This window comes from Dasypus novemcinctus, chromosome 17 (genome assembly GCF_030445035.2).
Source record: "Dasypus novemcinctus isolate mDasNov1 chromosome 17, mDasNov1.1.hap2, whole genome shotgun sequence".
Classification (NCBI taxonomy): Eukaryota; Metazoa; Chordata; class Mammalia; order Cingulata; family Dasypodidae; genus Dasypus; species Dasypus novemcinctus.
This window is the reverse complement of record NC_080689.1, coordinates 13,423,735-13,438,572: the sequence shown is the minus strand read 5'-3', so window position 1 is coordinate 13,438,572 and position 14,838 is coordinate 13,423,735.

Genomic DNA, 14,838 nt, shown 5'->3' with positions numbered 1-14,838 from the left:
TCTAAGTTCTATCCCCTCTGTCTCCAAGACCTAAAACAGTTGCTGGCATAGATTAAACACGGAATGGGATTTTGCTGAATGAAGAGATGCATATACAAAGGAAGATATTGACTCTGAGATTCTGTGAGATTCAGAATTATTTAAATTCCAATTACTGTAAATCTTGGAGGTTGATTTTGAACATAGTGTCTATAAATTCTCACCCAATTTTTGGGGTCTTTTCTGAGCCTGTTATGACAGGATGTCAGATCATGTGTTCCTTTTCATGGAACTTTCCTACATTTCTCCCTACTGTTCCCCATCAATATGTTTTCTCTCCTGTGTATTTTCATAACCATTGTGTTTCCTTTATATCATCAATCTTATCACACCATATTGCTATTGTTGACTTTTATTTATAACTTCCCCACTAGCCAAAATTTCTTAGTTGTAAAGGCCACTTCTTATTTGTTTTTGAGGGCCTGTGGCAGTTCCTGGTACTGTACATGTGATGGATAAATGGTACATAAATAAATGTGAGTCTGCACTGAAAATTTATATAACAGTTTATAATCAATGATCATATGGCAGGACATAATTCAAGGACTAGCAAAATCCATATACAAAGCTAATGTGAAAAATTGTGGCACATCATAATTGATAAGTAACACTGAACTATTATTCAATGCCATCACCAACTCTCTTTCTAGAAAACTTTTTTCATCTACTTTTCCTCCATACTCTTATAGTTATTTCCAAGATGCCGCTGTGATTCCTTGTGATTCTATTACTAGAAGCCTGCATTCTTAGGAATTGAGACTTCTAAAAATTTCTATGGTGAAGACCTCTTAAATTCATTTAAAGTAGAAATAAGTTTTCACCCCCGCTCCCTGATTCACACACCTTATGACCACATATACTATACAAGGGTATAACACAAGTGCTTTTCTTTTCCCATTTTTAATTTCTTTCAATTTACAATGTAGGTGCTTCTTAGGAACTTGTTGAATGAAATTGACATATTATAGTCCAGCTGCTTTTCTTGTGGATTTGCCCCTCAAAGGTATGTTAGATACCGAGGAGTTTGGTAGAAAGCAGGGGACAATAGTTTTTTAATGATCTGCATCATCCCTTCTCCGTATTTTCTTAACATATCATTTACATGGTTTATGTAACACTATATCTGACATACTGTACTTGGAAAACACATGACCTGTATTTCTTTTTCTTCAAAGATTTTTTTTTTTTATTTCCCCCACCCCCATCCCCCGTTGTCTGTTCTCTGTGTCCATTTGCTGCGTGTTCTTCTTTGTCTGCTTCTGTTGTTTTCTGTTGTTGTCAGCGCACTGGGAATCTGTGCTTCTTTTTGTTGCATCATCTTGCTGCATCAGCTCTCCGTGTGTGTGGCACCATTCCTGGACAGGCTGCACTTTTTTTTGCGCTGGGCAGCTCTCTTTGCAGGGCACACTCCTTGCGCGTGGGGCTCCCCTATGTGGGAGACACCCCTGTGTGGCACAGCACTCCTTGCGAGCATCAGCACTGCGCATGGGCCAGCTCCACACGGATGATTGTATTTCTAAGAAAATCTGTGTCATTCTGATAAAGTCATCTTTTTTTATCAGATCACAGTTGCTCTACCAGCATATTCTGACATGGTAATATTTCTAATCTATTCCATCATTACTTTTAAAGATCTCATTATTGACATTCTAACAGTCTCTACAAAAATAAAGGAAAGTAGAGATAATGCCCTTGCTGAAATAATGTATGCTTAAATAGCAAGTTATATTGTACTTCAGCACAAGGGTCTTGGAAACATCTGGTTTTAGTTATTCTTTCCATAAACCAATATCAACATAAGCTGAACGTGTTTCTTCTGCTTTGTGGCTTCTGAGTCACTAGAGGGAGGTATAGGAAAAGATTTCAAAGAAGCTAAGCCATAAATAACACATTAAACCTAATGCCTGTTTGGGTTTGTGTTCTGTACCTTTCTAAAAACTCTAGGTCCAAATGTCAAATCTTATGGTGAGGCAAATTAAGGTGCTTGTTTTTCAGTGCTCTCATAAACCATTATGGATAATTCAGTCAACACATTCATTAGCTAGGAGAAAACTGACTGAATGTGATGCCTTCTGTCTGTGGCATTCACAAATAATTATTTTTCTTTCTTCCACTCTTCCTTCATTCTTTCTTCCGCTCTTCCTCCACTGAAAATGTCTAAATGAAATGACTCTCTTCCTGTTTCCTCTTGTTGTTAGACTGAGTAGCTTTTTTTTTCCTTGAGGTACCAGGGGCTGAGGATTGAAGCTGGGATCTGGTATGTGGGAAGCTGGTGTCCAACCACCAAGCCACATCTGCATTCCTAAGTTGGCTCCTTCATTTGTTTTGCTTCTTTGCATTGAGAACTGAACCTGGGACCTCCCATGTGGGAAGCAGGTGCTCAACCACTTGAACCACATCCACTCCCAAAGAGTAGCAATTTAAGAGTTTTGATGTTGTTGCTCAATCATTAACATTGCTAGGAATCAAAACTAAATATAGTTTTCGTACACCTGCCATATAAGATAATATGGCAGCCTACCAATTACATGGCTAAGTCCTCCCCTTATGCCTTTTAGGGCTTGGGAGACTGAGTAATCATATTTTGAAAAGAAAGAGATCTCCATTTGGCAGGCCATTAGGGTTGATGGCCTGGGATTTGAATGCCTTTATGTTATTTATTTAGTTAGTTATTTAATATATTTTTTATTTATTTTAAAAAGATACATGGATTGCACAAATTTTTATTTTGCCTAAATCTTAGGCTATTTTTAGATTTTCCTGTGAAATCTAAAAACAACACTAGGGTGGGCCCTTTTCCCTGAAAAATTATACAAATGCAGAGCAGGTGCAGCCCCGTGGTTTTGCGCCTGCTTTGCATGTAGGAAGTCCCAGGTTCAGTTCCCAGTACCTTCTTTATAAATACACACACACACACACAAATATCAATGTCTATACTTACTCTAAATGAAATGACATACTTGACATTAGGCAAAATTCTCAAGAAGGTAGAGTTTCTCTTCAGTGCTTCCTCATCCTTTTCCCTTCCCAGGTACCCACAGGGAGTAGTCATACTCCGTCTCTGATATTCTTCTGGCTCAAAGTCTGACCTCCCTAATTAAGACATTTCAGCCAGCATTTCATTGAGTCACTTTAGAGATGTTTGTTTGATGCCCTGCATTGTGAGTAACAGGAGGGGGTGAGTTAGGTATGAAATAAATGTACATGGAACTGATTTTGAAGTTTTCTCCTCTGGTCCCCTCAATCAGGTCTTCTTCCAGCCCACATTCAAGGGCCTGTTTCCCCAGTGTTGATCTCTCATCACTGGGAGTAGCCACTGTCGTACTGGAAACTTCTTCTCCTATAGTATCCTAAGCATTCCTATAAAAACTCACCTGTTCTGTAGCTTCATTCTCCCAGAATCCACTAATTAATCTGATCATTAATACATACTAAGGCATAATGACAAAATAATTTTTAAAGGACTTTGTACTCTGGTGAGGTCTTTCTGGCTACACGATGGTTATCATACAGAGGGCTAAATCTTAAATGTAACGTTCTGGACACTGAGGCAATTTGAGCCAAGTGGATCCATCATTTCTGCGTGTGTCACTCTGTGAGATGACAGAAATGAAACATTCTGGATGGAATGAGCTCTTCTTTCTTCTCACACTGACACCCTTGCCCAATTTTATTTCAATGTGGACCAGAACCTTTTAGAAAATAATACAAGATTGACCCTTGGAGAGAAAAGTTGTCGGAGTCTCTTGTCTGTAGTGAGACAAAGTCATCTGGACAGGACTTGAAATCTTCTCACAAGGTAAGTTTAAAGGACAATTGTGAAAACGTGACCATGGCTCCTGTCCCATTGCCCTGCACCTTAAAATAGAGATGGAGGGAATCTCGGCAGAAGAGGAACCATGCCAGCCCTTTTCTGCGGATGAGAGTCATCACCTAGAAGATGAATTATGAAAGGCAAAGGGCAGCAGTGGGAGTCATAGCCTTTTGCCTTTAATTACAGAACAACCAGTACTTCATTTCATTTTGAAATGGAAGACTGTTCCTATTTCATTAAATATGTACATTCCATAAAATATGGATTAGCAGTGGGCCTTGCTGGTGAACAGTGCGTTACAGTCTTTCCAGTCTGACTTAAATTATTTGTGTTGGGTTTATGAGCTGGAAAGCAAATGTATGCATTCCAAAGACTCTTTCTAACATGCTTTAAATTATTCCATTGTAATATGTAACAAACCCATATATTACAATCCTGAGCAAAAGTGAGCCTTTGCATGGAAGAAATGAGTTAGCCACTAACACAAATAAGGAACTCTATTTCTAGCCACAAAACAACTTGACTTCCATTTATCAGATTATGCTTTTCCCATTCTGTTTGGAAGTCTCTTTTGACTCTAACACTATGGCTTGTTGAAGATTGGCTGGCTTGAAATATTATTATCTTTCTTAAATAAACAAGCTGGGGTTTGTTTAAAATGCAAGTTAATTAATTGTAATGCACAGAAAGGATGCACGGAAACTTGAAAATGTATGGCTTTAAATGAAGAAAAAATGGCATACGAAGAGAAAATAAATGATAGTTCATATATTCATAACATGTGATTAAATCTAGCACTGTGAGTTAATTTAACTTACTGTTCAATGTAATCAATATTTTATTTTTATGCTCTCATAGAGGAAAATTTGTTTTCTTTGCTAGAAGTTTTCCAGTTTTATTCATGGTGTCTAGGTCTCTAAAAATGTAAAGCATATTGGAAAGGACCCCTCTTTTTTCTATCTTAATAAACTAAAGTTGAAAATGCATCTGAAGATTAAAAACACTCTTTGCTGTATGGAATCATACCAAATCAAAAGTTAAGTATATTTATCGGGTTACTGAATGTGAGGAGTCCTAGCGCATTATTTCCATTGCTTTTATTAAACTAATGAATTTTTATTCCTAAATAACATATAGAAAGGATTTATTTCATGTAGGATATATATACTCTACAGATGTATTTATTTTATTCATATTTCACATTAGAATCTTTATAACTCCCTTCATGTTTGTGTGTAACTAACATTAATATAATGCTCTTCCTTAATGAAATAGTTTCAAAATACAGTATCTCATTTGATTTTTAGCATAATTTTGGGAGTAGGAACTACTTGCCTCAGTTTTTTCTCCTTTATTAGAGAAGTTGTGGGTTTACAGAACAGTCAGGCATAATATATAGGATTCCCATAAACCACTCTATTATTAATACCTTGCATTGGTGTGGAACATTTGTTATAATTGATACAGCACGTTTCTATAATTGTGCTATTAACTATCGCCCATGGTTTAATTTAGGGTTCACTCTTTGAGTGGTATGGTTCCATAGATTTTTTAAAATGTCACATTTTATTTATCCATTCATTGGTTGATGGACACTTGGGTTGCTTCCATATTTTGACAATTGTGAATAATGCCACTGTGAATACTGATATACAAATATCTGTTTGAACCCCTGCTTTCTATTATTTTGGGTATATACCTGGAAGGGGGGTTGTTAGGTCATATGGTAATTCTATACTGAGCTTTCTGAGGAGCCTCCAAAATGTCTTCCTCAGTGGCTTTACCATTTTACATTGTGCGCAGCAGTGAATGAGCGTTCCTATTTTTCTGCATCCTCTCTAATACTTATTATTTTCTGTTATTTTTTTTTAATAGCAGCCATCCTAATTTGTGTGAAATGGAATCTCACTATGGTTTTGATTTGCATTCCCTGAGGGCTAATGATGTTTAGTGTCTTTTCATGTGCTTTCTGGCAATTTGAATATCTCCTTTGGAAAGATGTCTGTTCAAGTCTTTTCTCATTTTTAAATCAGATTGTTTTTTGTTAAGTTGAAGGGTTTCTTCATATATTCTGGATATTAAGCTCTTATTTGATATGTAGTTTCCAAATATTTTCTCCCGTTGTATATGTTGTTTTTTTTTTTTTACTTTCACAATAAAGTCCTTTGAGAAACAAAAGTTTTTTATTTTGTCAAGGTTCCGTTTATCTATTTATTCTTTTGTTGCTTGTATTTTGGGGATAAATTCTGGGAAACCATTGCCGAATACTAGGTCCTGAAGATGTTTCTGTGTTTTCTTCTAGGAGTTTGATAATTCTGGCTCTTATAGGTCTTTGATCTATTTTGAGTTGATTTTTGTATAATGTGTGAGGTAAGGGTTCTCCTTCTTTTTTGCAAATGGACATCCAGTTCTCCTGTTACCATTTGTTGAAGATTCTGTTCTCTCTCAATTGAGTAGTCTTTTCCCCCTTATCAAAAATCAGTTGGCCATAAAAGTGAGCATTGATTTCTGAGCTCTCAGTTCTATTCCATTGATCTATATGTCTGTCCTTGTGCCAGTACCATGCTGTTTTGACTACTGTGGGTTTTAATAAGTTTTAAGATCAGGAAATCTGAGTCCTACAACTTCATTCTTCTTTTTCAAGATGGCTTTAGCTATTCAGGACCCCTTATCCTGCCATATAAATTTGATGATTGACTTTTCTATTTTTGCAAAGAAGGCTGTTGGAATTTTGATTGGAATTACATTGAATTTGTAAATCATTTTGCATAGAATTGATATCTTAATGATATTTAGTCTTCCAATCCATGAACACAGAATAGTCTTCCATTTATTTAGGTCTTTGATTTCTTTTAGTGATGTTCTGCACTTTTCTGTGTACAAGGCCTTTACATCCTTGGTTAGAGTTATTCTTAGATTTTGTTTCTTTTAGTTGCTGGTTAACCTTAATTTCCAGATGAGGAAACAGTAACTTAGAGCCATTAAATTTTTTCTCAAGGTTATATGGCATGACAAGTGGCAAACTGGGATGCAAAAGAGAAATTTGGGTTTCTTTTTTCAAGTCAGGCACTCTTCTTCAGCCTTTCTGAAGGTAATTGCCATTTAGACTATTTTTGCCATGAATACTGCATATTATAACTATATACCTTTCCTTTCACCTTAAGAACTCTATATAAATTTACAAATGACTCATACAGTCATACTTTTATCTTGCCTCTGCATCTGGTAAAACTACTATAATTCTATGATCCCAAAAAACTGGTATTTAGATTTGAATTGCTACACTGTTACTACTGGCAATTTAAATACTGCATTTTTAAAATTTCTATCTGGCTTTTAATTATTGACCTGAAGGTTATCTTCTCCAGGACTTTCCTGATCAATTACTCCTTCTGTCTGCTAGATCTTAAATCTGTCCTTTTCTGCTGAGTCCACAAACCTGTGTCCCATTCTAAATACCCTTTACTCAATTCTATTGCCATCTCAAGTGACTACTCTAATATCACCATTTCTATACTTCAAACATTCTGGAAGAATAATCTGTATACCTGGTCCCCCATGTCTCACCTGTCAATCTCTTTTTCACTAAAATGGCTTGACATGTGTGCCTACCACTATTGTGTAAGAGTTTCAATAAGGTAGCTAATGTCTTTTATTTGTCCAATCTAATAAGCTCTTAAATTTTTTTGCTTTAAACTTCTCTTAACTTTTAATAATGAAATAGTACATACTTCTAGAAATATATAAAGTATAAAATGTACAGGAAATAATATTACACCAATAAATATACTACCTTTATATTATGCTAATATATTATATTTTCTTTAATCCCCCTTTAAAAAAAACAGTTCAGTCCAACTGAAGCCTCACCACATGCCTTTTTCATTATTTTTAGTATCTCTCCTGTATGTGACTCTTCTGCAGCCTCTAATAATGCTGATTGATCCTTTCTTTTATAACCTCCTGCTTCTTCTCAGCCTTGTTGGCACCACTGTCATGTCTTCTGTATTCTCTCCCAATTATTGTGGATGTTACTTTTCATCCACATTTGTTCATTTTTCTTCTCTTTCATGTGCCTCTTAATTGTTGATATGTGTTCCATCTTATTTTAATGTCTTATTGCTTTACCAATAATGTAGTGATGTTGTCCACCTGCCCGTCTTTATTTCCAATGTATTTACATTTCCCAAATCTATTTTTCTAGCCTTGAGCCTCTCTTTTGAATGCTATTTCACATGAACACTAGACATGGCACAATCCCTCCCAAATCTTTTCCTGCTTGCCCTTGGTATCTCAGTGTACTATATCTCCAAAGTAGCAACCTCAGCATTCCCCAAAATGCCTGCTTATTTTTCTCTCACCCTCTGTTTTTCACCAAACATTGCAAGTATATTTCAGGAATTCTTAAATTTATTTCCTTATCCATCATGACTTCCACTGAATTAATGCTCTTCCTTTTCATATCTCAGTGTAATCCTGTCCTCCACCTTCCAATTGGGCTCTCTCTCACTGGGTGTTTGGCCCTCCATGATATCAATTATCTTACGTAATGCCAGGGTTTTCTTCTTTAAAAGAAATCTGGTTATGCAGTGCTGATACTTAAAGATTTCATTGGTTTCTGGTCCTTCAAGGAGTAAAAACCCCGAGTTTCTTTCCATGATGTGTGAGAACCTTCGCATCTATTTTCTGTCTCACTACTGCAGGGCTTACCCATTCCACTCCTCATGCAGCCTAGTGTTTTCCCACACTGAACTTACTTTTATTCCACCATACCCTCAGAAGCACTGGCAGGAGACTGAATGAGTAAGGAGTCAGTAATGTGCTGCCTCCCACCTCCATTCTAAACACAGAGACCAACCAAATAATTTTTAACAGCTACAAAAAATAAAGTAAGATAAAATAACTGAGCTTAAAGATAAGAAAGAGAAATTCCCAGGAGCTTGAAGGTCACAGTGGTATGGCCTTTGGCTCAAAAGGGTATTGTAATTGGATGTATGACTTGAGGCGGGGTTTTCATATCCACTCTGTAGAGGAATTAAGGCTGTCAGGGAAATGTAATGAAGGCCCATGAATAAAATCAGGAGCTGAGAAGAGATGTCGTACATATGAATGGGAAACTAAAACAAAATTGTATTCACCAAGCCATAGATGCCCATATAGCTTGCCTTGGACCAGGGTAATGGAAAGAGTCACCAACAGCAAGAAAACAGGTTCCCAAATTTGTGCTCTGCATGATTGTGAGGTCCAATCTTGGAATTCTTACTTGGAAAGAAACCAAGAGCTGAGAAATTATAACTTTAAATACTTGATGATTAAAATCAGTATCGCTTATAGTGCCAGTGTAAAACCTCCCCACTGGAATATGTCCCTCACCAGACCCTGGTAAGGCTTCCATAGCAAATTATTCACACTGATGATAAGCTTAGAATCAAAAATTAATAGCAAAAATTCAATGAAGAAGGAACTCACAATCAATGAACTATAAATTCAGAGCAATCTGAAAACAATTTTCAAGAAATACACTTAAATTACTCAAAATGTGGAAGGAAGGACTCAAATCCATAAGGCAAGAACAAAGCATTAAGATGTAATGTGAAAAAGCAGAACACCAGTGTCCACAATGGGCGTGGAGAGGAAAAAGATCGGTTCTTCACAGGAAGGAAAAGCACCCGATCCTCCCCTCAAGATTAAACTCACTCGACACCACAGAAAGACGCCTTCCTGCACCACGTTCTCTCCACCTATACCTGCTCTACAAACTTCCTATGTGACAGTTATGCTTTGGGTCAGACTGTTCTTCCTCTTTCTCAACTCAGAATAGCAGCGTGGACAGGAAAAAAAAAAAGATTGGGGAACTTATCTAAGGACCAGTGGTTCATGACTAGGATCCATTTGGCAATGTCTGGAGACATTTATGGTTGTCATAACTGGAGTGGGGTGATCTGAGAATCTAGTTGGTAGACACCAGGGATGCTGTGAAACATCCTGCAATGAATAGCACACCTCTCTACAATCAAGGATTGGGTGGCCCAAAATATCAATAATGCTGATGTTGAGAAACCATCTATAAACAAAATACACAGCTTCAATGCTATAAATTTTTTAATGTAAAACATAGTGAATTTTATTTTATTTTTAAAGAAGCTTTAGGTTACATAAAAATATAGGGATTTCCCATATACCCCACCCCTCCCTCTCTCCCTCCCGTACTTTCTCCATATCAACAACATCTTTCATTAGTGTGGTTCATTTGTTACAACTGACGAACACATATTGAAGCGTTGCTACTAATCATGGACTATAGTTTACATTACTGTTTTGTTTTTAAGATTTATTTTACTTATTTATTTCTCTTCCCCCCCCCCCCCACAAACACACACATCGTTTTTGTGTTTGCTGTATGTTCATGTTCATTTGTCTTTTTTTTTTAGGAGGCACTGGGAACTGAACCTGGGACCTCCCATGTGGGAAAGAGGCACCCAATCATTTGAGCCACCTCTATACCTGCTTGTTGTGTCTCTCATTGCATCTCCTTGTTGCATCATCATCTTGTTGCATTAGCTTACGGCACCAGCCCCTCATATCAGCTCGCTGTCTTGTTTGTCTGTTTTTGAAGGCACCTGGAACTGAACCAGGGATGTCCCATGTGGTAGGCAGGCACCCAAAGGCTTGAGCCACATTCATTTTCCCTAGTTTACATTAGAGTTTACACTTTGCCCTACACAATTTTGTAGGTTTTGACAAAATGTACAGTGGCCTGTATCCATCATTGCAATGCTTTTCCTGCCTCATTCATGAGCTTTTACATTAGATCCAGAATGCAGTCCTTACCACTTCCAGCTGATAAACTCCACTTACCCAGAATGACCCCTCTCTAATGGAGATGCTATGGTATAGTTGATACAGTCGGGAGGAAAAGGGGAGTTGACAGTAGGAGGAGAGTTGGAGAAGTTATTGTAAACACATTTCCTTCTCTAACTTAGTGGAGAAATGAGATTCTGTCCCAAATAAAACTCAAAAAAGTTAAAACTAAAAACTATTAGTTTTAGAAGATCAAATTATAAAAGGTTAAAATATAATAATGTAAAATATGGGAGAAGGTGTAGGGAGGGAGGTAGTACAGGGGTGTTAAGATACTTTTCTTATTTTTTAGTACAAAAGTTAATAAGAACATTTCAAATTTTATAGTGCAGGAATCAGAGTTAAAAACACTATATAGAATGTATACTGCTAATCAGCAGATGCCCTGAAAGCAGAATTTATTGAAATAAAGGGCTGTGAATTTTTAACTATATGTGTAGATTATTTCTATATTTGAAATAAAACTATTTTTAATACCAAGTATTAGCAAGGGTGGAATTGTGAATATAAATGGAACCATCTTTCTGGAGGGCAATTTGGCAATATGTATAAAAAGATTTAAAAGCATTTTAGACCATTCTACCCAGCAATTCCACTTTGAAGTAGTTATACTAAGGAAATAGAGATGCAATGAAAGACTTATTTTCAAGGATATTTACTGAAGATTTAAAAAGATATGAGTCAAAAATTACAATAATTAAAATGCCAGAATAAAAATTAGCCAAATAAATTATAAAATATCCAGACAAAGGAATACAAAGTACAAATCAAATTTATGCTATCAAATATTATTCAGAGACACAAAAAATGAACATAATATAATCTTACATGGGATTTTGGGGAGGCTAGTACAAGAGCATGTTTCCAATTATGTTAAATATACGTGATTGCCAAAGAGACATTTCTGCATACTTTTCACACCCAACCACTTTGCCCAAAGGGAAGGATAAGCTTATGTATGAGATTTCCTCATATAATTTTTCTTTGGGAAGCATTAACATGAGGACTATGTTGATACTTCTGGAAGTCTTCATAGAATAATGTTAAATAAAGAAAAAGTACATTGTTCAGGAATATGTGGATATTGATTATAACTTTGTAAAAAAGAAATAGGTCCATTGGTATAAAAATGAACTAGAAAACATCACCACCAAAAATCAAAACAAGTTTTATAGGTATCTGTAAAAGAAAATGTAATCAAAATTGCACAGATCTGTAAAAGAATAAGAATCAAAATATTTTAGAATATACCTCTGGATATTGGGGCTGGTAGATACTTTTAATTTTCTTCGTTTTGATTAGTATGACATATCTTCCACAGAAGGAAAAACAATGTATTTTTGATGAGCATCTGATATTTTCCCATCAAGAACCCATCCAATCATTGATAGGAAGCTACCCTGTCCACCATTCGTAGACAGGTGGCTTTAGTGAAGCTCTCTCAGCCACAGATAGAAGGGCGGAGCAGGTAGCCCCGGACAGTGCATCTCCCTGGCAATGGTGACTGATTTGGGGGGAGGCACAAGAGACAATCATAACCAAAGAATCATGGGTTCCTGAACAAGATACTTTCTTTTCATTAGACGTGCTCCTCCCATTACAGGAGGAGAAACTGTATAATATGGCACAGATCCAGAGAGAGGAGCAGACCTGAGCTGAAAGAGAGCTAGTGAGAGTGAGAGCAATAGTGAGAGCAAGAGTGAGAAGGGCGAGCTGGTCGCCAGAGCCCCTGCTTGAGTCCCTGCATAGTGCTTTGCTTCTGGACTTCTCAGTGACATGAGCCAATACATCCCCTTTATGCCAGAGCTAGTTGGGGGATGATTTTCAGTCATTTGCATTTGAAATGATCTGACAAATCTTTCTAAGTTTTGTGATTCCTATTTATTCACCTATTTATTCTTAGTGGTAGTTTATCCTGGCAGCCATGGTCTTTTGGCCATAAATCACTGAAAAGAATAATAAAATTTCAGTTTTGAGCTATTTTTCTCCTTAAATGTGTATAGAAATCAAGGTACTTATTCCTTCTCATGAGGAAAAGTACATGTGTGGTTCTTCACTTTGTTCTTGTAATGCCCCCAAAATATATCCTTTTTTAGAAAACAAATATGCTGAGACCAGCTCAGCAATAGGTTGGCTCAAAGGGAAGGTGGTGCAGAACTTATAAAATAAAAGGACAGAAAGAAAGACACAAGAGAGGAAATGAAGATGGGACCAGGGGACGCACAGCTTCTGGAACTGAGAGCCTCGACCCTAGTTTCCACACCCTATTTATTTAGGAACTAACAAGCAGCTATTTGTTATTTACAGTAATAAGGAACAGGTCATACAAAGTTCAAATGCCTCATCATGCAAACATTTTTTCATTCTGACCAGATGGTCTTCTGTCTAGTCAAGGCCCAGTGTTCCTAAGCCCGCACTTTTTCTCTGCATTATGGAAACATTTCAACCATGTTCCTACTATTTTCCCACAGCACAAATGCAATATAAACATATTTTTCCTAATTTAATCCATGTCTTCACTCTTAAAATCAGTGGGAGGATCATGAAATTTTCCAATTATTTTTGGCACTAAAATGGGTAAAGTCATTTTTGAACAATTTCCTTCCCTTACACCTCTCTATGATAAAGGTGGCATAATAGACAAGGGAAATCTCTAGAACTACCACATCAAAAGTGTCATCCAGTAAATTTCTGCCCTGAAACAATGAAGAAGACTTTCTTCACCTTGGACTACAATATAGGACAGGTTTCCTTCCCTTTATTATACACTTATTTGGATTGGGAACAAATATGACTCAATATAGTTGAGTCAGTGCAAATCTGCTGAGTATATTAAGGCTAGTCATCCTAGACAGTCAACAAGAACAAGGCATACCAATTCTGTAGCATGAATTCTGAGACCACTGGCCATTGTCTGAGGTTCACTAATCAGAGGAAGATGTGAGGAAACAGTGCACAATATCAAATACCATAGATGTAGTATTTATTTGTTTTTTACAATCTCAGAGAGAAATTTCCTGATGTCCATTGACATAAGTTTTGCTTGTTACATTTTCAATGAAAGAGACTTTTTGATTACCTGCAAGCTGTCTGCTTGCTCAATATCATTGGCATTTTCTAACATTTCATAGTGATAATCATGTGACCCAGTTTTCACCTATCCTGTTTACTCAGATCTTTTGAAATTAATGAGCATCGCATGCATAGGAGTGGTAAATGGGAGTGCAGAGGCATATAATAAGAATTAGGTCTTTTGGGTCTTTCTTGATTGAACTGAGCAAGAATATGATTCTGATTTTAAAAAGAAGTTATTCATTTAGTACCTAATGATCTTTCATTTCATGTCTGAACAATGCAGCTTGAAGATTGCCTCCTTGGTGTGATGTGAAAGTGAGGGCACGTTTTTGGAAAGTTTTTAACTGATTCCCTATGTTTTTCTTCAAATTTATTTTTACTGCATGCCACATCATACTGTTGTTGATGAAACTGTGTTTTTCTTACTCTCCCTTGTTCTCTCCCTAAGTTCAATTTTAACTATGCTACATGTGATAGTGCTAATTAACAAGTGCCCATCTTGAAATAATCTGGAACATGATACATATGAATAAATAAAAATTAAGTCAAACTGGGCTCAATGCCCAGAAAAATCAGGCACAGGCAAGATCATTTGTAAACAACTGAGAATATCTATATATGTAAACAACTCGGCCAATATGTGGACTGTTGTGTGATTTTAAAAAATTTGAAATGTCACTATATCACATGGAGTTTTAGGCACTTATGACAATTGAAGTGACAGGTTGAATATCATTCCTGGTAGACGTTATCTGGCACAGGCCTGACAGCAGGGCCCTTTGAGTTCTGCATGCTACCCTAGAACGCTTTTCTTTCAATTCAGTGATCATCAGAAGTCACTTGCTTCATCACATTTTATTCCTACTGCAAGTCATCCATCTCCATCAGACCATTTCATATGCCCAGTGACCCAAGATCAATCAGCCCAGTTTTTAGGATGATATCAACCATTTTAATGCTTTTTGCAAATATAAGGAACTTTAAGAATATACTTTTTCCTCTGCTGATAATTTGAATTTATCAGAGCAGCAGACCATTTTAATATGAAC